The sequence below is a fragment of the Aythya ferina genome (assembly GCF_964211825.1).
Source record: "Aythya ferina genome assembly, chromosome: 8".
Taxonomy (NCBI): domain Eukaryota; kingdom Metazoa; phylum Chordata; class Aves; order Anseriformes; family Anatidae; genus Aythya; species Aythya ferina.
In genome coordinates this window covers 28688884-28712681 of record NC_140304.1, presented here as the reverse complement: position 1 = coordinate 28712681, position 23798 = coordinate 28688884, and the positions used below count along the sequence as shown (strand labels likewise).

The 23798-nt window shown below is 45.5% G+C and overlaps 2 long non-coding RNA genes across 2 annotated transcripts in view; both read right to left on the bottom strand.

The window, feature by feature from the left end:
- LOC311440944 overlaps window positions 1-23798 on the bottom strand; it is a 226292-nt gene that overhangs the window by 73423 nt on the left and 129071 nt on the right. The window lies entirely within an intron of this gene.
- On the bottom strand, window positions 4246-7548 carry LOC311440941. Its single transcript, XR_014695655.1, has 2 exons — window positions 7215-7548; window positions 4246-5132 (listed from the first exon to the last, which is right to left on the bottom strand). It is a non-coding gene; the product is annotated as an uncharacterized lncRNA (long non-coding RNA).

Genomic DNA, 23798 nt, shown 5'->3' with positions numbered 1-23798 from the left:
GTCATTGTTGCTTTATGACCTCCCAGGAACAAGGTGATTAACGCAGCCCACATCTGAATGGGGTGGGAGTAGAGCACACCATGGCAGAAGACATGCTGCAGAGATAGGGTCCATAGAGATCCCCCTCTCCCTCTAGTAAATACAGGTCTGCTTGAAAATACTGCTGAATGCATGGGCATTTTGTCTTGGGAGAGAGCCTCAAATATTTAATGAGGAAGATAAAAAACATGCACATATGCATACACATAAACACAAGGTGTTTGTATGAAAGTCACATTTTGTTCAGCATCATGTTCATTTTACCCACTCAAAATGCACTGCAAGGGCTCAGCATGGCCAATATCATCCAAAGCAGAACAAGACATCCATCTGTCTTGTCTGGAATTAGTTTGTATTTTATTTATCATTTTTAATGCATTTTGGTGACAGAAATGAATCCATTTTAGATAAAGGCTGAAAGTACCTTTCTCTCCCTGCGTAATCCTGAAGTGCTTTGAAATTCACAAATAGTCATAAAAAAAAGGGCCAAAGAGAATTTTTTCTGATCTGGTTTTGATATAAATGATGCAATGCAATATAAAAGAGCATTTAGAGAAAGCCACGATAACAGCGAAAACGTGAAGAGGTTTGGATTTAAACCCCAAAGTGTGGTGGATATAATAACCAGGAGTTGAGGAGAGGTCACGCATTCCTCACACGGAGATGCTTTCCAATCTCATCCTTGCCTGGAAAACACTCCACTCTTCTCCTTTTCCCATCCCAATGGTCAGGTAGGGGCTGCAGTAGAGGGGACACGTGTTGGGGTCTCTTGTGGCCCAGCCAGACCCACAGAGGAGAGGGGTTTTCCCCTGGCTGTGTCGACCAAAGCCCTTAAGATCCACCACAGGACATGGGCTCCTAACCAAATCCCGAAAGAGGGGCTGAATTTCCATGCAGACCTGCAAAAGACAAATCTGTCGGCTGCTTGCTTTTCTTTGTTCTGTGTGAGAATGTATTATGATACAAATGTTTCTGGTCTGCAAATATAAAGCCTTTTCTGTGGGACAGTAGGTTTTTATTTCTCCGTGATCCTTCAGATTCCCTCTTTGAAAGAACAAAAAAAAAAAAATCAGCAGATTTTTCCGTATTTTGTGGTGGGGTTTTGAGTAATTCTGAGCATAAAACTGTCTAAGGAATTTTTATTTGTAATAAATCTTCATGGGTTGACTTCCTGTGGACATACTTGAGTGAGAACTCCATCAAAAATGCTAGTTTCTGTTAAGTTGTGTAAAGATTAGGATGGAAGGATAAAAACCCACAAAAATTTTAAAGGCTTCAGAAAAGCACTTAGAAAAGTTACTGAAAATTCCCTAGTATTTTCTGGGAAATTATTTAAAAATAAAAAATAAAAATCAATGTTCTACCATTTCCCTGAAATGTATTTGTGGCTTGGACTTTGTTAAAAGCCTCTATTGCCAAAGCTTTATTAGTTTGAACATTCATAAATCCATTTACATGGAGGCAACAGGAAGAAATACTGTGTTATCCCCCGTGACCACTGCATGTTGTTGGAAACCTTGGGCATCCCCCTTACCTTTGAACATCCAGATGAGTTGCACTTCCTCACCATTTCTTATTTCAAGTTGTTTTCTTCCTGTGAAGCTTGTCATATTTTTTCTTGACAAGTGTGATGGACTGAGATGTCAAGAGTCAGAGATGGACATCCCATTCATGACCATATGCCAGTTCCTGGGCTCCAGCAGCAGCCTCCCAGCCTCCTCTTCTGCTACTCCAGCCATGTTTCTTCAGTATATAAGCTCTCAGAAGCTGGAATGGAAAGATTTTGATTCCAAAATTCTTTCACACCTAATGAGGTGTGGGAAAAACCACTGCCACCACCACCAACCAGCCAAACAAAAGAAAAACAAAACCCGAAACCACAGCGTTCTTGGGAAGCTCGGGTTGGAAAACATCAGTCGCAACAAGAAAGCCCTGAAAGCCTCCTTCTTGCTGATAAATCTGACAGTGGACACTGCCACCACCTTGCTGCTGGTGACAGCTCCTGTTCCATGTGGGCAGGGACAGAGCTCATTTTGGTGGTCTCCCAGCGGGTACCTGGCTTTTTTCAGGTCAGGGACGCCCAAGCACAACCTACATCAGGCATGTTCTTGCCGACCTCTGAAGCTGTTTGCTTTGCCCTGCTCTCTCATTCAAACCACTTGGATTTGCTCTAAGAATTACAGAAATGCCTTCATTTATGTTTTATTCACAGTCAGGATTGCCAGGAGGCCAGACGTGCGGGCATACAAATGCTGCTGTGCAGTCAGGCCTGCGTGGGGCTGCCAGAATAAAACTCAACCTATGCTCCATGCTTACAAGGAGAAACAAAAAATGAAACCCATCCAGATTAACTGGCTCACGGTGGCCAGCAAGCTTTCATTCACAGCTTTTGCTGTCAGTGTTGCACCATTACAAACTGAATGGCTCGAGGCCTTGTTTCTCCAGAGGCCATTTCCTTCCCATGCAACGCGTGTTTTTGCAGCGCATCCACGGGGCACCGTGCCAGCCACAACCGGCCATCTGCACACAGCAGAGCATGAACCTCGCCAAAAAAATAAAAAGGGAAGGAAGTTCATTCACGGACCACACAGTCATAAGTGGAGGTGCAAGGGCTGTGGCTGTCCTGGACCCCGCTCAGGGTCACGGCCAAACCCCAGCAGCATCTCAGCCTGCAGACAGGCACAGCCTTAGCTCCAGTCTGTCCCACGCGCTGCTGCAATTTCCCTGGCTGTCCCAAAAGCCACAACAAGTCAGCCCCCTGCTCACAGATGCTTCTTCAAGGGACAAAATCAAATTTCTGGGCTCATGGCTCTACAGAGAGACACCAAACCTGGCTTGGCTTTTCATGGCAGCTGCCTGCTTCTGGTACACGATGCGCACCTTGCTCCTGTCCTTCACGAAGCACATTAAAACCCAGAAAACAGAAACATTGGTATTTCAAAAAGTCAGGGGAGCAGGGCAGTCATTTTTTCCCATCCTCCTTTACTGATCACTTGATTACTGATATAAAGCTGATAGAAATCGTATCCCTAATGTAACTACAACCAAACCCCAGGCTTCAGACCAGTATTTAGCCCAGTCCTGCTCTGGGATCACTGCTGCTTTGTGCTGTGCTTCGTCTACCAGCAGCCTCCACTCCCACTTGAAAGAAATTACATATCATTTCAAAAAAACAGCATTCTACATACACAAAGACATGTTTATCTGTAAATATTTAGAGAGCATACGAACCCTCAAGAATGAGCAAAGTAGTGAGAGCATCAGCAATCTCTCCTATGGCTTTCCAAAGCCCAAGCACTAAGTTATGGCCTTTCCCCATCTCTCTCTCCATGCAAAGGGGCATTTCTTCTTGCTGTTGCCCCCGTTCATCCATCAGCATGTCGTGGGGCTTGCAGTGGGACTCTTAAAACAGCAGGTGTGCAAGATCCAACCCAGCATCTACCAGTGGGGATGAGAGGCTTTGTCCAGTCAAAGAAAACAAAATAAACCAAAAATGCTCCCTTTCGTGGCTTTCAGCTGGTCATTGAAGGGCCAGAGCCCTCCCTAACCTGGGGGCTGCCAGGGTCTTTGGCAGGCGGCGGATGGGTGGGAGTGGGTGTCTCCGTGGAAGCGCTTATCAAGTGGAAGGAAGTTATAATAAAATTTACTGCGGTTCACCAAAGTACCACTGTTTGCGTGTTATTAATCACTTACGCGGGTCCCCGTCGGAGGAAATGGCAGCCCTGACAGTGATTTATACGCTATTTAGATAACCTGAGGGGAGCACGTTACGAGCTCCATGCCCGTGCTGTCATCCAAATACCCAGGGCCCCCCCTGGACTCCCCCTTTCCACCTTCAAAGCCACCGCCTGCCTTATCAGGGCCACCGCCAACACAGGCACTTTCCAAATGCATCTCAGCTCAGCAGCTCTTCCCATGGCCGCCAGATCAAACAGTCCCTCCTGCCTGCGAGCAGCAGCCTGGCTGGGAAACAAAGTGCCAGCCCCTGGCCTCACATCCCCTGGGATGTCCAGAGCTTGGAAAGCAGTGAAACTGCTGCTCCTGTGTGGTGCAGGCAGATCCCAACCCCTGCACACCCTGGGATGGGAAAATCCCACCAGGACGTGGCTTTTGCAGCAGCAAAATGGTTAATGAAGGGATGTCAGTGCCCTTGCAGAAGAAGAGAAATATTTGCATAAGTTTTGTAAATAAATAAATAAAGACTCCTTTTTAACATTTCATTTATACCTTTTTATTTAAAAATATGGCTTCAGCATGCCTGGGGCACGATACATCCAAGTCGTAGGAGGCATTCAGGTTGCAAGCATTTCTGCTTCATCCATCATGCCTCTTCCATCTGACCCTGAGCTGCACAGGGGAGCCAGGTGAAGAAGGCAGTGGACAAGGGAGCCTGCGCTGTCTGCTCGCACCAAGACCCAGACTCATCACGCCGTAGCACTGCTCTTCTCCTCCCTATCCTCCTCCGGCAAAGCTTTTCCCATTCGTCATCCTTCACCCCATGTTTGGGGTGCTCGGGCTGCTCTTCATGCTCCTGTTGGATGAGATCTTGGATACACAAGGAAGGACTCACACGAGTTAGTCATGGCTTGCTCATTCTCCAAGAAGCTGCACAATTTCATTGTCAGTTTTCTTTGCTTGCTTTCTCATTTTGATAACTTCAGACTTACAGGAAGGCCTGACTTCATTCTTTCAGTTTGAACCAAGATGTTCTCCTGCACAGAAAAGCCCTCAAGTTTCTCTTTCCATCCTGATTTCTTCCCATTTGTGATGTGGAAGTTTTTGTATCCTTAAAAAATGCAAGTCCCTTTTTCTGAGGAAGCCTAGAGGAAGCAGTGCGGGGGATATAGTTGCAATACACTCGGCTCTGTTTCAGTAGAAGAGTTGTTTTTCTTGCCCCTAATCTCTTCTGCATATCGCATTTCCTCTCTGTTTCATAAATGAACAAATTTACTGTAATCATTAGAGTTTTACTCCAAAATTAAAGGCAGGCTAATACAAAACTATGCACGTATTAACTTTGACTTTGCTTTTGTTAAGTCAGATGTTTCTTAATCAAAACCATACTCTTTGCAAAGCCTGGTGATTTTAGGCACCTTGGGAAAAAAAAAGAAAAAAAAAAAGTAAAAAAAAGTTAGCCTTCCATTAAATATTAACTTTTCTTTATCATAAACAACCCAGCTCTGGATCAATGGTGTTGACATTTGCTTTCGTAAATGCAAGTGTTTGTTTCTGTTGTCTTATAAACAGAGGTAATGTCTTCACGGCCTTTTCATTTCAGTTGACATAGAGAAACATCAAGTACAAAGCCAGAACCCAGAAAGCTCTGGTGGCAGAGCTCCTTCTTTTGCAAGGCCTCAAAATCCCACACTTAGGGATAGGTAGCTCTGGGTTCAAACACTCAGATTTGGGGTTCGCACATGAGGCTGCTGGTACCAACCCCCATTTCTTCCCACTTTTCCCCATCACACCACACCGGAGCCCGTTCTTTCAGGCTGCTGTCCAAAACAAGCATTGGGGCTTCCACAAAAAGGACTCAGCAGCCCAGGAGCCCTGAGATGACTTCTCCCACCGAGAGCCATAGCACCCCTGCCCCTGCTTCAACCCAAAGCTCCCACACTGGCCACAGGGCTAAAAATAAATCGGTGCTATTTAAATCAGAAAGCAAGATGTAATTCTCTCAAAGAAAGGTTCAAGTAGTCCCAGCTAAAATAAATTGATTTGTTTAGTTGTTTTCCTCAGCTTATTTTAATCCTCTTACGGGCAAGTTATGAAATTGTGGTAGCACATTTATTTATCCAAAGTACCCATTCAGAAGCAGCAGACCACTGAAACCCACAATTTTGCTCGTGAAGCAATCGCTGTCCTCGCAGAAGCACCAGTTTCATGCTCCTACATAACAACAGCAGGGACAGAATAAAAGTCTAAATAAGACGAACGGAGAGGGTTCAGTAACAAACACAGCTCGCTTTTCCAAAACAGCCCTGCAACCGCCTTACAAAAATGCTGTCTCTGCCACACGTCTCAGCTGGACAAGACAAGGAATGTGAGGAATCTCATTTCTAGAGTCGTGTCTTTGGGGAAAAAGCAGTTTTTGTGAAATACCCGATGATACGATCCCGAAAACAGTTATATAAATCACAGCTGACACGGCCCAAAGAACAGCTCCAGCACATGTGGCGAGATGTGCTTGGATCTGTTCCCCTCGGTCTGTGCCTCTTACGGGACAGTTTATTTGAGGACCTCGGTGTGTTTGAAAAGCATCACAAACAACTCTTCAAACCTGCATGCTGGAGGAAGGGGGTTTGTGCCTAAGCCCTTATGTGAGTGGGAAAATATTTACCTCTTTCCTGAGAGAGTGGCAAGTGTGAATGAGCTGCCCACGGCGATGTAGGAAAACGTGGCAGGAGGAGCGATGGGGAACTTGCCCTGCCAATGGCCTTGGTGGCAGCAGCTTCCTCCCGTTCTGAGTCTGCATTTCTTAAAGCTTTATGGACCTGAAAGCCTTTCTGAAGGGGGATGGTTTGAAACAGGGGGGTTTGCCCCTGACTTGCACCCTCCTGAAGGTATCAGGAGCTCTCACCTGCCAGGCTGATGTGGTGATTGCTTGCCAGGATTCCCTTCATGCCGTTATCTCCTCGCTTCATCTTCCTTGCGAAGGCACAAAATAGCTGCCTTTCTTCACTGACTTAGTGTGTACTTAAAACTACTCCCATATGGGAACGCAATCCTGTCTGCCACTGCCAAAGCACCCAAAGAGATGTCTCACGGCTAGAAAATGCCTGTGGACCTGTTCCACTGCTCTGGCCTTGGCTCTGCATCGCCTTTCCCTCCACCTTGGTGCTGATGAAGTTCATCACCCTTGCCCCAAGCCCCTCGGCTGCACATCTCGGTGGGTGCTGCCCTATATCTGCAGCCTGGCTGCATCCCTGCTGCCCCCCCAGGCAGTGGCTAATTCCCCTGGAGGAGTGCTGCCCTAAGTGATTAACCAGACAAACAGCACCCTATGGCGAGCAGCTGGACGGGTGACATGAAAGGGATTTTGCTCACAACGTGCTCGGACTCTGCCTGGTGAGAGCGAAGGGCGAAGCTCAAAGCATCCCTCACTCGAGAGCACATTTTTGCATTTCAAAGAAAAAAAACAATTTCACTTGCTAATAAATGATTTGTTTATTTACCCTTTCCTCCCAGAGAACGGTTCCACGGCTGCGAGTCCCGATAACTCACGCTTCCATTTAACTCACGTGTGACTTGTGGGTCACCTGCTCGGGGAAGTGTAGGATTTCTTACCGCGATGTGGAACAAAAAAAAATAAAATCTGCTGGCCTGCTGCCAGGTGGGAGGCTTGCATCTCCTTGCACAGAAGACACCCAAGTGGCAGCCCAGCCGGTGGCCCTGTGGAGCGGAGAGGTCAGGGGCCATCCATCAGGTTGGGTCCTCTCGGGGTGAGCAGAGCCGAGTAAATAAGTAGTTAAGCTGCCTGCTCCAGCCCCGGAGTTGGAAAAGCCATCGGGAGGGGTGTTTTTTTTTTTTTTTTTTTTCTCCTTGCAGCACAGCACAAATTGTCAGCCAGCTTGTTTTGTTTGCTAACGTAGCCCAACAAGCAACCAGTGGGTAAAATTAATGGGTTTGAGAACACACAGTTCCTGGATAGGTTTTGAGCTTTGCCCAGTAGTGAACCGATTTCCCTGGACTGCTTCAAGGGTTGGGGTTTGGGTTTGTTTGCTTCCCCTTTGCTTTGTTTTTAACACAGAGCAGATCTCGTTTGCTGTAACAGGAAAACTCAGTGCTCTGTTAAGGTTGTGATTATGCTGCTGCCAAGTATTTGGGATGCTAGGGCTGGGATTTTTTTTCAGTAAGAAAAGCCTCCCTGTTCCCTTTCACAGGTAAACCTATTAAACCCTTTCCAAAAGGGCGGTTTTCTTTCTGTCGGAAACTTTTGTTTCATGTGCTGGGAATTTCTGGATCAAAACTCAGATCTCAGTGATTCAGAGCTGAAGCATCAATATACAGTTTTTTCAACAGAAAACAAAATTTGAGCCATTTCCATTTCTTCTGGAGCTCCAGCTGCTGCCCAGAGAGGAGACTGCAGTGCTCACAGATGCCATTTAATTAATCCTCCTTGTACCTGCAGTCTGTAGAGGGTATTAACCTCAATTTACAGATCAGAAAAATGAGACAGGAGGGAGATGAGTGACAGCTGTAATGAATACACTGCTTCCCTCAGCCAAGGATTACAGCTCCCGAACCCCCTGTTCCCAAGTCCCTAATTAGTAAACTGCAAAGCTCCTCCAATGGGCCAGAAATTAATAATTTGAATAAAGCAAAATATTTTCCTTCAGATGTTTGGGCTCCTGCACAATATCTTGCTACTGAAGGTGATTATGAGCCCTGCTCCTGACGCTGCCACCTCTCCTGGTTTTGGTAATGACAAATTCATCTTCAGGGAGGAAATTGCTGCTGTCACACCACATCACTGGAGGAAGCATTATAGAAACGTAACCGTTCAGCAATCTTTGGGGCACCTCGCTGCACCGGGGGCTGTTCTTCCCACACCAATTACAGCTCCAATACTTGCTTTTATTCACTGAGCATTTAGGTCCTGGTGCCAATGGAAACCTGGTTTCATCAATAGTTATTCCTGAAGGAGAATATAAATTGATTTTAAATTAATTCAAATCACTTCAGAGAAGACCATGCAGGTTCAGTCCCAGCACTTGGAGCCGAAGGTTTGTGATACCGGCTGAAACCTTCGTTTCATGAAGCTGAGTGTTGCTTCTCAAGGTGGTGTTTCTGTGTTCAGAACCCTCTGACAGTTGGTTTTGATGCTGCATCTCCTATAATAGCCCCAAAAAACAGACCACGGTGCCACGGAGAAGCCAGTGTGTCTGTGGCCACATCCTACCTACCCAAACATCTTGAACATTTCCTATCCGTACACTACCAAATCTCATTAGCTTTCACAGGCATTGTGGGTTTAATACTGTGGTTTGCATGCTTTCCAGGAGAAAGTTGCTGTTTTTTCCATTGGAAAAGAAACAGTATTCCATAATAATCCATTCACTTCACAAATGTTGTATCAAAAACAAGTCCTGCCTGCAGAAAGTATTTTGACCTTCCTGTAATTGAATGGTTGTCATTGCATTTAAATATTCTCTTTCATTTGAAATATAATGATACAGTTTTAAAGAAGTGAAAAACACTTCTATTGGTAAAATAATAATAATAATAATAATAATAATAATAATAATAATAATAATAATAATAATAATAATAATAATAAATCCATTTATTTTTGTTTTTCAGATTTTCTTCCCCTTTGGAAAATGTTTTCTTTCCTGTAATTTCAGAACGTGTTTTCTCTAATTTCAGATTTTTCCATAAATAACAAATCCGATTCCTGCTCTGCTCTATTGCATCCATTATGCAGGATCCTCCCAGGAATGGCATGCCTCAAGGATTAAAGAGATGTAATGTTTGTAGAGAGATAAAGATTAAGTTCGCTTAGCTCTTAGACCTCATGCAGGCTCTGAGCACAAGACTGAATTTCACTTTGTATGAGTTATCACAACTGAAACTGCTCTTCGGTGGAAACCACTATGCAACCATCCATTTGCAGTTGTAAAAGTCAATATATTTAAGCCTGCAGTGCATAACAATGACCCCTATGGATCCTCTAACGTTTTTCTTGGATCTGTATAAGCCTGTTTTTAATATATTACTCATCTAAATTGTTCCTGGGACTTGATTATTTGCTGGAGTTAAAATATCCAATCTTAAAAGATTTTTCAACATGTGTATGCTGAATTCCCCACTGCAATAAGCTTCATTTAGCTCAACTAAAACTGCCATGCCATAAAAAAATGCTTTAAAAAATCTCAGACTAACTGCTCTCCTGGTTGGTGGAAGCTCCCCAGGCAGGATTCCTCAGTGATGATAATCTCTGGTTTTGGCTGGCTCTGTTTGGTCCCTGGAAAAATAAAATCCAGCTTTCACTGAGCTGCACGTTGAGGTGGAGACAGAGGGCACAGCCATCCCTCTCCTTCCCCATCACACACGGATACTGGATGTTCCCCAAGGAAAAAAAAAAATCAGTGACAAGCCAAGCCATCTAGAAAACAATGCTGATTTATGCTCCCTCTCCGAAAAGCCTATGAAATCATGCAGTTTGCATGCACGAGGCTCCGCTGCATTCCTCCCATCCACCAGGGCCATGGAGAGATCACAAGAGGCAAATGGCCACGAGCACAGCCTGCTGCAGGTCCTGCTTTCCTTCCCAAGCCCCAGCTCCACTTCATACCACTGGAATAAATTAGGGGCAAGTCTATTAGAGGAGATTAAGTTATAGAGGAGAAGGATGGGGCCAAAATGAAACATAAAGAATAAAAACACGCACGGAGTTCAGCCGCCGACTTTCCGCCTCTTCTCCCACAAAGGAGGAGAACTGGGTCATCCTGAAAATAACTGCACAGAGTCCATTTTTTCCCCCCCTTCCTGGCCTTTTCCATATGGAAATGCAATTGGGCAATCATTTGAACAACTGCACAAAGACCAGTGAAGGGTTTTGTTTGTTTTTTGTTTTTTTTTTTCCCCACCTCCTCCTCCAAGCAATCTCCCTTTTGCCCTGCAGTAAGAATGCTAACAGGGTGATTCTGGGGTGTTTTCAGAGGGTCAGGACGGTGTTTGGAGGAAGTGCCAAGCCTCTATCTCTAGAAGTTGAAGTTTTGCAAGTTGTTTGCCTTTGTGACTCTGAAGTCTAGGGGGAAACACCCTAATTTATGTATCTTTGATTGATTTTTGTTGAAATTCAGGATGTCTTTATCACAGCCATACAGTCAGATTTCTGTGGTTTTGGCCACAATCTCCCTACAGTTTCAACGACTTGATATCCAGAATGAGTAAATCTGATATGTGCGTGCTTTTACAACCCCCCTGCTTTTTATTCCCCCAGGGAAAAATATCATCTGCCCTATTGTTGACTGCTTGGATTTTACCTCCACAATATCCCTCCCATCAGCATGTGATTAATCACCTCCCTCCAGCAGGCACCTCTCAGGAACTCAAGACCTTTTACAAGCCTTAATTAAGCCTTGCAACATCCCCGTAAAATAGGTTGAAGTTGGGGTTAAATGACTTGCCTGAGGTGACTGAGCAAATCAGAAGCAGGGGTAGAAATAAGGAAAGCTGCGGCTTCTGAACCATGTGCACGGCACCCAGGATGGAGGTGAGCCACCAAAGAGCCTTTATAATGTTGGTTTCTTTTTGGAGATAGGGTGTTGCAGCCCCAGAATTACCACCTTCTTGCTTGCAACCATGACGTGAGGCTTCCCCAGCTCTATCCCACCCCATAAATACTCCAGCATCCCTCCAGCCCAGGCTTCCCTCACCCACCCAGGTTTTACCATGCTGAGCCCTGCCCCACAGCTGCCCATCTTTCCCTAGCCACCTCTCCCTGTTTGACACCCAAATTGAAGCCAGACCCTCAACACATGGCACGTCATCAATTCTAGAGGGCAAATGGGGAATAAGAGCCAGGCGGGTTGCTGCTGGGTTCAGGGACATCTCTCCTCACCTCTGCAGTGGGAAGGGAAAATCGCATTGAGGGGGTGAACCCAGCCAGGTCTTCTGCAGCCAAGTAGGAGGAAAAAAAAATAATGATATTTTTTCATGGCCTGGGAGTGCCTGTCACCCTGTGGAGGTCTCTTTTTGGGATCACTTATTTTCTACTCTCAGGAGTTCAGGAGTCTCAGGCAGGTCGGAGGTCCATGCACTCACTTATTCCTCTCTGGCAAGTTTTGAAATGCAATGCGGGTTTCTGATGTCTTTTTTAACTTCCCAAGAAAAAGCTTTGCTTTGTTTTCCTTAATTTTCCCCAGATTTTCATGGCAGACTCCAACACTAAACAAACAAACCAGCATCCCGGAATCAATGTTCTTGCAGCTGGTTTAGTGGTTTCCTCAACGACCCAGCAGCAAAAGCAGACTGGTAGGGCTGGGGAGATCTCCCCCTGGTACCCACCAAAACAGGCTTCATTGGGAAGGAGAAATAACCACAGCTGGGGGAAAACATCCCTTTCCTTGGGCAGCAGGGTTCCCCTGCCCATCTCTCTGCTGCTTGCAGAGATCCTTCGAGGTATTCCTAAGGGAATACCTAATACCTAACCCAAATCGAAGGTGAGGTGATGCTCAAATAATGCACAGCGATGAAGCAAGGAGCTTCTCTCCCTGACTGCCAGGTACTTACAACATTCTTAAAAACTTTCTAATACAGAATAAATAAAATATAACTCAGTCTATGAAGAAATGTTGGCCTGGGAACCTTGCACATGCTCTGCCGTCCAGCCTGTGGCTGTGCCAAAAGAGCAATTTGGTCTCTGGGAAGGAACGAGGGCAGCAGCCCCATGTAGTAGTCCCTGAGAGGCAACACTTGGCCATTGCAAGTGCAGCTGTAAGAGTGGCAGGCACGTGCACTTGGTAGTGTTTTGTACTTTCATACACGCATCCTTTTACTGAGACACTGGCTAGAAATCTCTGTGCCCCGATGTTGATTTAATGAAAGCATCGATGAAACGTGAAAATTCGCAAAGTCAGCAGACCCCTTCTTCTGTTTGGCCTCTTTCTGATCCATTTTCTCAGGAACCATCTCAGATCTTTGGGGCATGTCAAGGCTGAGGGACACCCCAGGGACATCCAGACAAACTGATTCATTATTCTCACAGCAAATACCACGCACCGTGGTGATACCTCGAGAACATGGGACCTCTCCAGCTGGGTAGCCTGATCCAGCCTATGGCCCTGCAGATGGTTGCTGCAGCGTGCCAGCTGAGGGGGACAGAAAGCTGGTAGGGCTGGTGGCCCCACGCAGCACCCTGGGATGTTCTTGCGTGCCTGTCCCCATGCCTACTCCCAGGAACAGCTTGCCTCCAGGTTTGTTGTGCTCACACCATGGTACAAACATCTGGGCGAGTGGTGTACCGCAGTGCGCAGGCATCTTTGCCTCGAGAGGTCCCCTGGGAGCTGCATCAAAAATGCTCCTTCTCCTCCTGGACTTCTGCTCTGCAGTTGTATCAGCCACCCTGTCCCACACATGCCTTGCACAATCAGCACAGAGATCCCTGCGAGCCAGGCCGTCCCTGTCCAAGCTTCCCAGCTCTTCTGTCTGCAAGCAGTTAATACACAAGGTGCCAGGAAATGTGGTTAAAAACACCCTGTGTGATTTGTCCATAAAAAATGCCATGTTTTACACATAGCTTTTGCTGTGTGGTTCTTCAGATCAGCCCCTAACAGAACCTGGTGTTTTTTTTCTGCACCTATTTCAACATCCCAAACAGCCACAGGCAGAGGGTGGGTTGCTCCCCCGTCCTCTTGCAAGCCCCGCGTTCCCAGCTCTCTCAGTCCTTCTGGCAGGTTTTGCAACATTTGGCGATTTTGAAACCCCAAGATAAATCTCCAGGCCCCTGTTTACAGAAAAAGGCTTGAAAACACGGATCCTAAACCCCGGAAGACAAATAGACACAACTCTAATTGCAGTGTTATTCCAAATCCCAACAATTTTAATTAAGTACTTGGGTTCTCGATGGGATTGTGCATTTTTTCCTGCCTTTTGGAAGCACTTGTATAAATGCAAGCAGTATCAACAGTTGACATAAAAATAGGAAATCAAGAAGTGTTCAGAAACACTAATTTGAATGGAACCAATCTGCTGAAAGCTCCTTTGTCCAGTGTGGCTGCTCCCAACTCAGCTTTCCGTGCTGTAATGGGAGCTGGGCAGCAGCATCCTAGGGCTGAGAATTTGGGAAAAGAGATGATTTCTGTTTCAGACACCCAAAGGTGCATATCAGAAAGTGCCTCCTGCATGGATCTGATTGCTGGGCTATGGCCATGCTGCGAGGCCCCTTGCACCACGCATTTCCATAAATTGTGCTTGGTGCTGCTGCTGCTATTGACTGAGCAAAATGGCACTCATTTCACATCAAGCAGCCATGAAACAGTTAATCCCAATTAGTTCAAAACAGCAGATATCATTCTTTATACTTTGGCAGTTCTCATTTTGAAGGAAAAAATATGTTTGTGTTCTTGGAGTCAGCCTGAACAATAAAATCGGATGCCAATTTTCTGGTCTAAATTAGGTGAAAGACCAGACTTTTTATCATATGTGTGTCTCTGTGCGCTGTTCTGTTACATGTTTATTTTACTCTTCTGTATATTTACCAGTGAAATCGCGGGCTGCACAGAGCATGCCGCCGTGTGGCAGAGAAACACGACAGGCTCTTTCATTTACTGAGGCTGGAAATTGAACCTGGCACCAGGAAAACGCGAGACACTATCAATTGCAGAAGGAGATATTGCCAAAAGATAAACATAATAAAGTCGGTCATTGTCAGCATATCAACTGAAAGCCTTTCCAGGGTGTATGAATAAGGGTTTTAAACTTTTGCACTGGTGGAAGTGTTTTCATGTCCAATTTCAGTGTGTGCTGAAAAACGTCCAAGCCTTGGGCTTCAAAGAGGCTAAAATCAAAAGGATTAATAAGTGGTAAAACACCATGGGAAGAAAGAGGCTGGCATGTCTTCCACTGGGCATTGTCCATTGTGAGCCTACAGCCGAGGTGCACGCTGCATTGCCCCCATCAAAGAGGACAGAAAATAAAATAAAAGTAAAATAAACAGCTTTCAGCTGTTTTTTTTTTTTTTCTTTTTTTTTTTTTTTTTTCTTTCTTTTTTTTTTTCTCCCGCCATCCCCATCTGTTGAATGCAGCTCCCTGAGCCCAACCAGGGAAAATGAGGCCATGCTGCCACCTCTGCCAGGCACATCTTGTACCCCACAGACACCGGCCCCAGGGTACCGCACAGCCGAGGGCACAGCACAACCTGCACGATCCATCCAGGAAGGCTTCAATCCCAATAATTTTCTTTTCCATGCAAGTGAGCTTTTCATAATCTTGTTTTCATCATTAATTTTCTTCAGATGTCACTAATTTTCAGGACAGGCGAGAGGATGCCAGACTCGCACTCAGCACAGACGCCGGCACGCAACAGAGAATCTATTCCTGCAGCAGAACAGAAGATACAGCACAACCCAGCCAAAACGCACTTGATTAATCAGCCAAAAGCAGCCAGTGGCAGCTCTGTCAGCCCACAACATGATGCTCTCCTTCCAAAATCCCTCCAAGCCCTGTCCTCTGGTTATTGGTGAGATGCATGGTTATGGGGAGAGTCCGCTGATGCCTGCTCTCTGCTCACTGAGACAAGAGACCTCTGACACCCCACTTGCCTCCTTCCAAATGTTTTCCCATCACTAGAGGGAGACAGGATTCAAATCAGGCTTTGCAGTCGGAAAACAGTGTTTATGAATGACAGAAAACTCTCGGAAACGTTTGCGCACCCCAAAGCACGAGGAGAAAGTGCCACCTCCAAGCACTGCCAGTGCAGCCTGAGAGGCCTTCACAAAAGGAGACTCAAGAGTACTTTGGGGCTTTTCACTCAAAAAAAAAAAACACACATAAAAACAGATAAAGTTTGAGCACAGGCTTAAAGTTAAACATACATGTATACCTAAGAGATTTCTGGCACAAGTTCTCAACCAAGGATTAAGAGCCACACACCATATTACTTTTAATTGAGCTACTGTCTTCCCATACGTTCTTCCCTGGGGAGACCAGTGGCTGGCTTATGAATTCAAGGAACAAGATCAGTTAAAAGAGTACTTGAACAATTGCGGTTGGCAGTTCTCTGAATAATATGAGCATTATTGAGTGTCGGAAAATGTCATATCATCAATTTTCTGGTTTCCTACACTCGTTGCTTTTGATCTCCACTAAAAGATTTATTGAATAGTTTTCATTTTTACATTAACCTAGTCCAAATTATACCAATTTAGAGCTGGGATATTTTTTTAAGAATGTACAAAGAGTGATTTTTAAAGCTGAGGCTTTTGATTCCATCCAGTTTTTATTGTTTCAAGAAAAGGACTGTTTTGGCAGGTTTATGAGATGGCGTCTGTTCTGCTGACAGACATGCCTGATAGATTGCTTACTCGTGTTTTATTTTTGGAGCCATTCACAGTGTTATCTGCATTTGAAAAACAATTTACTTTGATTAAAATTTAAATGAAATATATGGAAATACTGGCCTTGCTTGCAATCAAATTGTAAGTCTATCTTGTTGAGCAACTTTTCCTCATTGTACGTGGGTGAAATGCAATGCTGAAAAGGAGATTTCTTCCCTTCCGGCAATGCCCACAATCAGTCATTAGAGCTCCCAAATGAAGAATAATTCCTCCCCCAACCCATGCAATGCCTTGAAAGGTGATTAAGGATACTCTTCTTGTACTGCCTGCCTAAACTGAACATGCTATTGATGAGTGTCAATTTAAAACAGTCCTTAAAAAATATAGTTATAACCACTTGACTTAGATGATTTCCTGCAGCAGTGAATTTTGGAGTGACCGTAGCATACATGAAGGATTATTTCCTTTCATTTGTCCCAGGTATTTAATCATTTGTAAGGTTTGAGCTTTGCCTAGGGATCATATCCGGGACTTCATTGTTGTTTAAAAAGACTGTTTTCACTCACCCATGCCACATCATCAGTTTTCAGTCAGAGAAAGAAAATGAAGGACTTCTGGTGTCAACACCTCTATGAAAGAGTTTTGAGTTGGTGATCGTACTCCATGTATTTGTGATGCTGTTGGCCATCTTCTGAGGCCTTATAATCCCCTTTTAACAGAGGACTTAGGCTACATGTACCTGCCATTTTTTCTGCACTGATCATCTTTTGCATCATGATTTTTATAGCAGGTATGAAGACAATAATACTTAATGACAAATTTGTACAACAAATAGCCCCAAATGTAGATTATCACACCACATTTGGTCTTAATGGCTTGTTTTGTTCATGATCCTAGATGCCTGGTGCAGGCAGCCCACCCCTGCCCTTCTGAGCCACCCCAAGCAAAGCACTTCTGCCCACAGTCCCATCTGCTGCTGTATCAAATAATATGAAATAAAAATGTCTCCATGTGATGCATTGAGAGATGCAGATGCAAAACAATAACCACAACAACAAAAAAATAATAAAGCTCCAGCTTTCTGCCATTGCTCTTTGCTGTGAGACAGCCCAGGAACATGAATTCCATGAGCCAAGTTCACCCCCCCGAAGTCCATCTGCAGCAGTGCTGATGAGCTGGCCTTGCTGATGCTTCTTGAAATAGCCTCCAGCCCTGAAATAGCCCTGCACACACAACAGCACCATTTCCTGACAGTGAACCTCAGGGCCGAGGGGGGCAGGGATATGGGTGGCAGCCCATGAGTGGCCGTAAGATTTGATGATGGTCCAATTTTCTATAAATATGGCTAAACAACGCAGAGCCTCTCTCCTCTTGCTCTCTGCATTCTTGTTTCCCCTTCTCCTATCTCAGCTGAATTTTCCTACCAGCTTCCTGAAAACACTTCCCGATTTCACACCATAAACATCCTCCACTTTTATTTGACTAACGCTTCCTACAGTGCGAGGCCTTCCGCCCGCTCCTCCAGAGCTGCTTCTATGTTTCCCCTATCTTTGATATCTCAACAATAAATGAAAAACAACTCTTCCTGTGCTTGGTACTGGCATGCTTTCGGCATTTTTTTCCTTGCCCCCCCCAAGCTAAGCAATGAGTGCAGGCCACTTCCCGCCTGGGTGAGCCAAGAGTCAGCTTTGCAAGAGGCAGCAGCAGAGGTCAAAGGATTCATTGATCCCAAGTCAAGGACGAGAGGAGCATTGTGGTCACGGGCAGCTTCTGCGCTGCAATCATTTCTCCAGACACATGCCAGTGGAGGTGGTTGAGGAGCAGGACTGTCCTCTGCCAGAGGAGCAGGGGATGCAGCCACCTTGGTCTCCACGAGGAGTGAGCCCTTGTCCATGCTGCTGTCCTTGTATTGCCTCCTCCTCCACTGGGGAATTCCCACAGAGCTCAAGCTAAGGTCACTGAAGGCAAGAGATGCTGTTTGTGCTGACTGCAGCTGCCTTGGGCCTGGCTTCCTAGAAGGGATTCCTAGAGAGCCAGCACTGATGGAAAAGAGATGATTCCTTGGGGCCGGGCTGCTGCTTGCCAGGTATGGTGCAGCCCTCACAGTCTTCCTCCTAAGAAAGTGGAGGAAGGCAGTGGCAAGCCTGGAAGCTGGCGAGGAACAGAGAGACCTTTCACTGCTTCTCCATACCTGTATTATAACTCAACATCCAGCCCCTTCTCAGCCTGAGCAGTGTGAAAGAGACAGCATTATCCTGGGAGGTCTCACCCCGCCTGAGAGAGAAGCATCGAGCAGCTTTACCACCACTCCAGATGTAAAGCAAAGCCTTCTGCACCCCTTGGGCCTCCACAGCAACTCAATAGGGAAAAGAGGAAAGCCTTCCTCCTCCCCACTGCACTGAGAGCTTCAGCCACCAGTGAAGACCAACCATTCCTTATCATATCATTGCTCTTTTTTGGCTATTTATTTTACCACTCAGTAACACATGAGCCCCCCAGAACTCCAGCCATGTACAACGCTGGTTGGAGCCATGGGTAGGCCCCAGCCTGACAAAGAGGAGAAGGGACATGCCCTCCACCCCATGGGACACCCAGGGCCCATTTTTCAGGCTGATGAGCACCAAATGAAACTGGGAAGGTCAGCATTCAACCATGCTGAAAGTCAGTCTGACTCCAGGCTCAGGAGGCACATAAAGGTGTGTGGTCTCTGAGGGCGGTCAGCCCTGAATTTTGGTGGCCTTCTGGTAAGGCCTGCAGTGCCCAGAAAGGGGCTTTGGAAACCTGTCACATCGGCAGGCTGAAGCACTCCAAATAATTCAGCTCTGATTTAAGGAGAGGCCTCATAACCTCAGCTTCTGCAAAAGTCTGTACAGAGGCATTTGGCTACTGCACCTCAGCAGCAGCAGCTTTGGGAAGATCTTCTGACACATGAGAAAGCAGAAGAATTTGCCAGGAAAACTAGGTTGAGTAGCAGCAATCGATATTTATGGACACCCTACAAAAGGGCCATCTTAATTCACAGCAATTGTATCGGAGCCACTGATGGACAAATGCCCTGCTTTTGATGTAAAAAAAATATAAGAAAATGCGGATTAGTTTGAAAACTATTTTATTTTGTTTCAGCCACGTTTTATTAGTATGAGAAGCAGCCAGGGATATACTATCCTACCTTTGAGTGGCCAAAGATAACATGAAAAGCTTTTCAAGAAAGGAAGGCTCTGGCAGAAGATGGAGTGATGGGAAGGATGCACAGCATCATGTGTTTAACCAGCAGCAGATACATGTAAGCACAAAATACCTGTACCATTACCTGACAACCTTAGTCTCTCCCCTCAAGCAGCTCTATCTTTTTCACCCTGCAACCCATAAGTGACCCTCATCATTAGAAATCATTTCACTGCATATGGCATTGTTTTTTCAAAAACTCTGGGAAGAAACTCAGAGCATCCTTTGCTTGCTGGCCATTTTTATTTCAAAACCAGGAGACGGCAACTTCTCTATTTTTTCACATAACATAACATAGAAAAGTAATGCACAAACCTGACCACTTAGGTTGCAGCAGCCCTGTGTTTATTATTATACATAAAGCATACTGTTGAAAGGAGTTGAAAGCCATGAGAGCCCCTGGATGCAGAAATATAGCCATCTACTTTGTTTTTACCTTGGTGCTTTTTTCTTATAGGGAAAGAACAACAACAAAAAATTAGCTCTTCACAGTGTTCCATTGGGACAGCATTTGAATAATTTAATCATTACAAACTGGTGAATGGAAAGAGAGAAGTAACAGAGTGGCTAGCTTCATAATTCTAATATATCTGCAGTATTTGAGCACAATAAAGCAAATCTAAGTTGTCTTTGTTTAATGCTTATGAGATAACAGTTACAGAAACATATGTGTGATGCTTTAGGAGTCAGGACACCTGCATAATTTAAGTGTACACTGTGTAAGATTGCCAAGCCAGCAAGTCATCCATCAGAAAGCCTCAGAAGCTGCATTTTATTGCCTCCAGGAACTGTCAGTGTGCCTTCAGCCCATGCTGTCCATGATAGACAGGAGAGGGGTGCGGGACGTCCCTGCCCTGTGGGTCCTGGGCCCTCACCAAAGGCCTGAAGAACAAGGGGGGACCATGTCATAACCAGAAACCTGGCAAAAACGAGACCACCTGGAGGCTCAGACACGTAGCAAAGACACCTTTCTCCTCCTCGCACCCTCCCTACCGACCTTCTCCAGATCATTCACTGCCCTCTTCACCTCTTGGTAATTACTGCCTCATACAGCAGTCTCCCAAGGCACAGAGACTGGAGGATCTTTAACAGAGGTTAATGTCCTCTGGCATCATCTGGCACAGCAGGTTTTGGTCCTCCAGGTTCTGGCAGCTTGCCCCTGCCTGGTGCACAACCACCCTCGTGTCCTCCCAGTGCAGCCAAGACCACCAGGCCGTCTGTACTTGTCCTGGGACAAGTTATTGGCTCCCAGCACCTAACCGCCCTATTAAAATAACGCCCTTTTGTCATCCAGGCCCTAAACACCTCTATTCAGCACTTGTTAAAGGCCTGAATACCCAGGGGTTTCTTGGAGGGAAGAAGAACCCATGCTCCCCACAGGAGCTGGGCCGAGAAGGCTGATAATCATCTCGCGATCACAAATTACTTTTCATAAGGACCATTTATGAGGTAACAGTTGGCATGCGGAAAGCATTTCACTTCGCCAGCAGCTTGCTGAAAACGAAACATCACGAACCCTAAAAAGAAACCGTGAATCAAAGGCTGCATTCTTCTCTCCCACAGTGAACCCTTTGTTAGGGTCTACCCAAAAGTTTCATTACGAAAGGCTGATACAGGAGCCTTATTAAATTGTGATTAAATGACGTGTCCGCGTAGAAGTCAGCTCATTCCGCTGTTGATGTGGGCTGGCTTTCTTAGACTTTTAAAACATGAAGGCTTATGAAATAGCTGTAATATCTTTTCCCATGATTGCTAGGGAGCGGAGGGTCTTTGCTTCTGCTCTAGTCATATTTGGCCCCGCTCCAGAGGATAACATTTTCATTAAAAGTGCATTAGGCGCACAATTCACCACGCAGCCGTCCTGACGAAGTGCCTGATCCACAGCCCGCTGACCTGGCTCAGAAGCCTTAATGGGCTTTGGTGAACTTTGCTGGCCTCTACAAAAACAGCATCACCCATCGCTGGAGGTACTTTGAGCTGGTTTTGCCATCAATTGGATCCAATTTGTCCCCAGTGCTTCCCCCCACCACTTTCTGTGTTTCAGGATTTAAAAAATACTAAATAAAAAATAGCAGAAGCTGAAACATCAGTCAGGCCAGATAATTGCTAATGACTGTGTTAGAGCAGCAGGGATGATATTTGGGACACCTAAGAAAGAGTTAAACAGTAGGAACAGCATCAGACCCAGTGGCCTCCCCATCATTTCTGCCTGTCAGTTCTGAGCCACCAGCGAGCTCGCAGCAATGATGCATCTTTCCCTTCAGATGACTCACTTTAAATAGTGCCCAGTGATTTATGCACAGAAAAATGTATTAATAAATACGGAAATGCACAAATTCATACGTTTTAAGGCTGGGGAACCGTCACAAATGTTCAGCCTGGCCCTCTGGAGACTGCAGCCTCACCCAGCAACTTCTGCCTGAAATCCATGGCTTCTGTTTGAGTGAAAGCATCCAAATAGCACAGTGGAATGCTTCAACATATTTTCTTTTAACATTTTGCAGAAGAAATGCTTCAAAACCAGAATCCCTCTCTTTCTGTTGTTTCAGAAAGTATAAGTCAGGAGAGGGGTGCCAAGAATTATTATTTTTATCGGTATCTCTTAGTGATGTGCTGTTTACATACTCACAACTGCGTGGCTCAGAGTTTTGGGGCAAAGCTGGTAGGAAGCACCTTCAGCACCCCACCTGTGTGGATTTCCAGAGCCAGCATGGCTCGCCCATCCATCCCCATCTATCCTGAGGCCTCCTGCAATCAGCACATGACATGAGCAATGTAGCTGCTTAACGAAGCAAGGTGGGTTACTTCTGGGAGACGCTGGCAGCCTTCTGGCCAAGTCAGCAGGAACTGCGCTCGCTTGTCTGTCAGAGGTGATTTAAATCATGCTTTGCAAAGTACAAATGCCCGTAAATATTTGTGTGACATAAGATCGGTGAGCAGCCAAACAATACTTCAAAGAGCTGAGCAAGGGAAGAAAAACAAACAAACAAACAAACAAACAAAAAAAAACACACTATGTATACTGCTTGAAAAAATAAAATAGGGAAATCTAGCATTGTGTTTAAGGGCAACGTTTGCTCTCAAGTGGGTTTCTGTCAATGGATGTCCTGCACACAGAACAGGCAGTGCAAATAAGAGGTAGGGATGCACAAAGAGAATTATCTAAGGATCAGACCCGAATCTCACGAGGGACTCCTAATCAAGGCACTCACCAGCACGGGACATCAAAAGGCTTTCAGGAAAGGCTGGTGGGTCTGACAGGTTGACATGTGCAGGCACAGGCAGCTGACTGCTAACTTGTACTTTATCCAGAATTAATTCACAGTGAGCATCTCGGAGATAATCAATCTTTTCACATTTAGCAGGCAACATTTATCATATGAAGTAGCTGCCATGCTTTCTGACAAGGATACCTTTCAGATTTTCTCCTTTTCAGTTAATATATTTGATTAATACTTATAGCCCAGGGTTGCAGCACTGGCATTTGCTTCAGTAGGGTACAGCCAGGACCAGCTTTTGCATCTCCCTTCCCTGGCCAGCTGTACCACCAGGCTGCCTCCAGCCCCATCTCAGCATCAGACCTTCATGCTTTGTCTTCGTAGCCCTCCCAGCACCTTATCAAGGTGTCCATGCTCTAAAAAACTTCCTGCAGACCTCTGAGAGCTCAAATTTTAATGGATTCAAGGCTGACAGGGATTGCTGCAGGGCCTCCAAGTCATGAGCAACTGCCAGAGAAAAATGCCCAAACCTGCAACTCCTGCAGTCTTGCTTGGAGAGATTTTGCAAAATCCTTTCAGAACAGCAGCAGGTGCACTTATCTGGGCCAGTACCACTGCGGACACCACCAAAAGCCATCCTGGATCAGAGGCTCAGAGAAGTGCCAGAGCTTTCTAATTTTAGACATTTGATTTGAAACCATTGGTCTACAGGACTTGGGCAAGGAACACAAATTCGAGCAAGCTGTGGTGCTCCAGCCGCCGGACAAACAGCCGCCTCCCCAGCTCCCCAGCCTTGCTTCGTCTCCAGATGCTTTGCATTTCCCTTCTCTCTGCCAGGTGTTTTTAGCACATCAATGCTAAAAATTTCAGCATGTTCTAGGATTCCAGCCTGCTTTAGAATAAACTACGACAGATCTGTGTCTATGGAAGATGTTCCTTGCCAGAAATATTATCTAATTTGTAAGCATTTTATGATTTTCAAAAAGTTATAAAATACGATATTAGGAAACAAATGGCCAATGGAAAAGATCCCTTCTGGTAGCCAAAATGACCATATAATTGATTTTTATGAACAGCATCTAAAGAAATGAGTTACAACCCATATGGCTATTTTGGATTCTAGATACACATTGCATTTTAAGCCTCTCAGATGGTTTATCCAAGTTTTCCGCATATAATCAATGGTGATTAGAAGAGGATATGAATCATTACGGCTCCTAGGGCTGAGCACATGTTTGAAGGGTGAGGGATTCACACGTTCTTGCTCTATAAATACCCATCCAAGGTTGTACAGAGCATGAGAAACTCCATG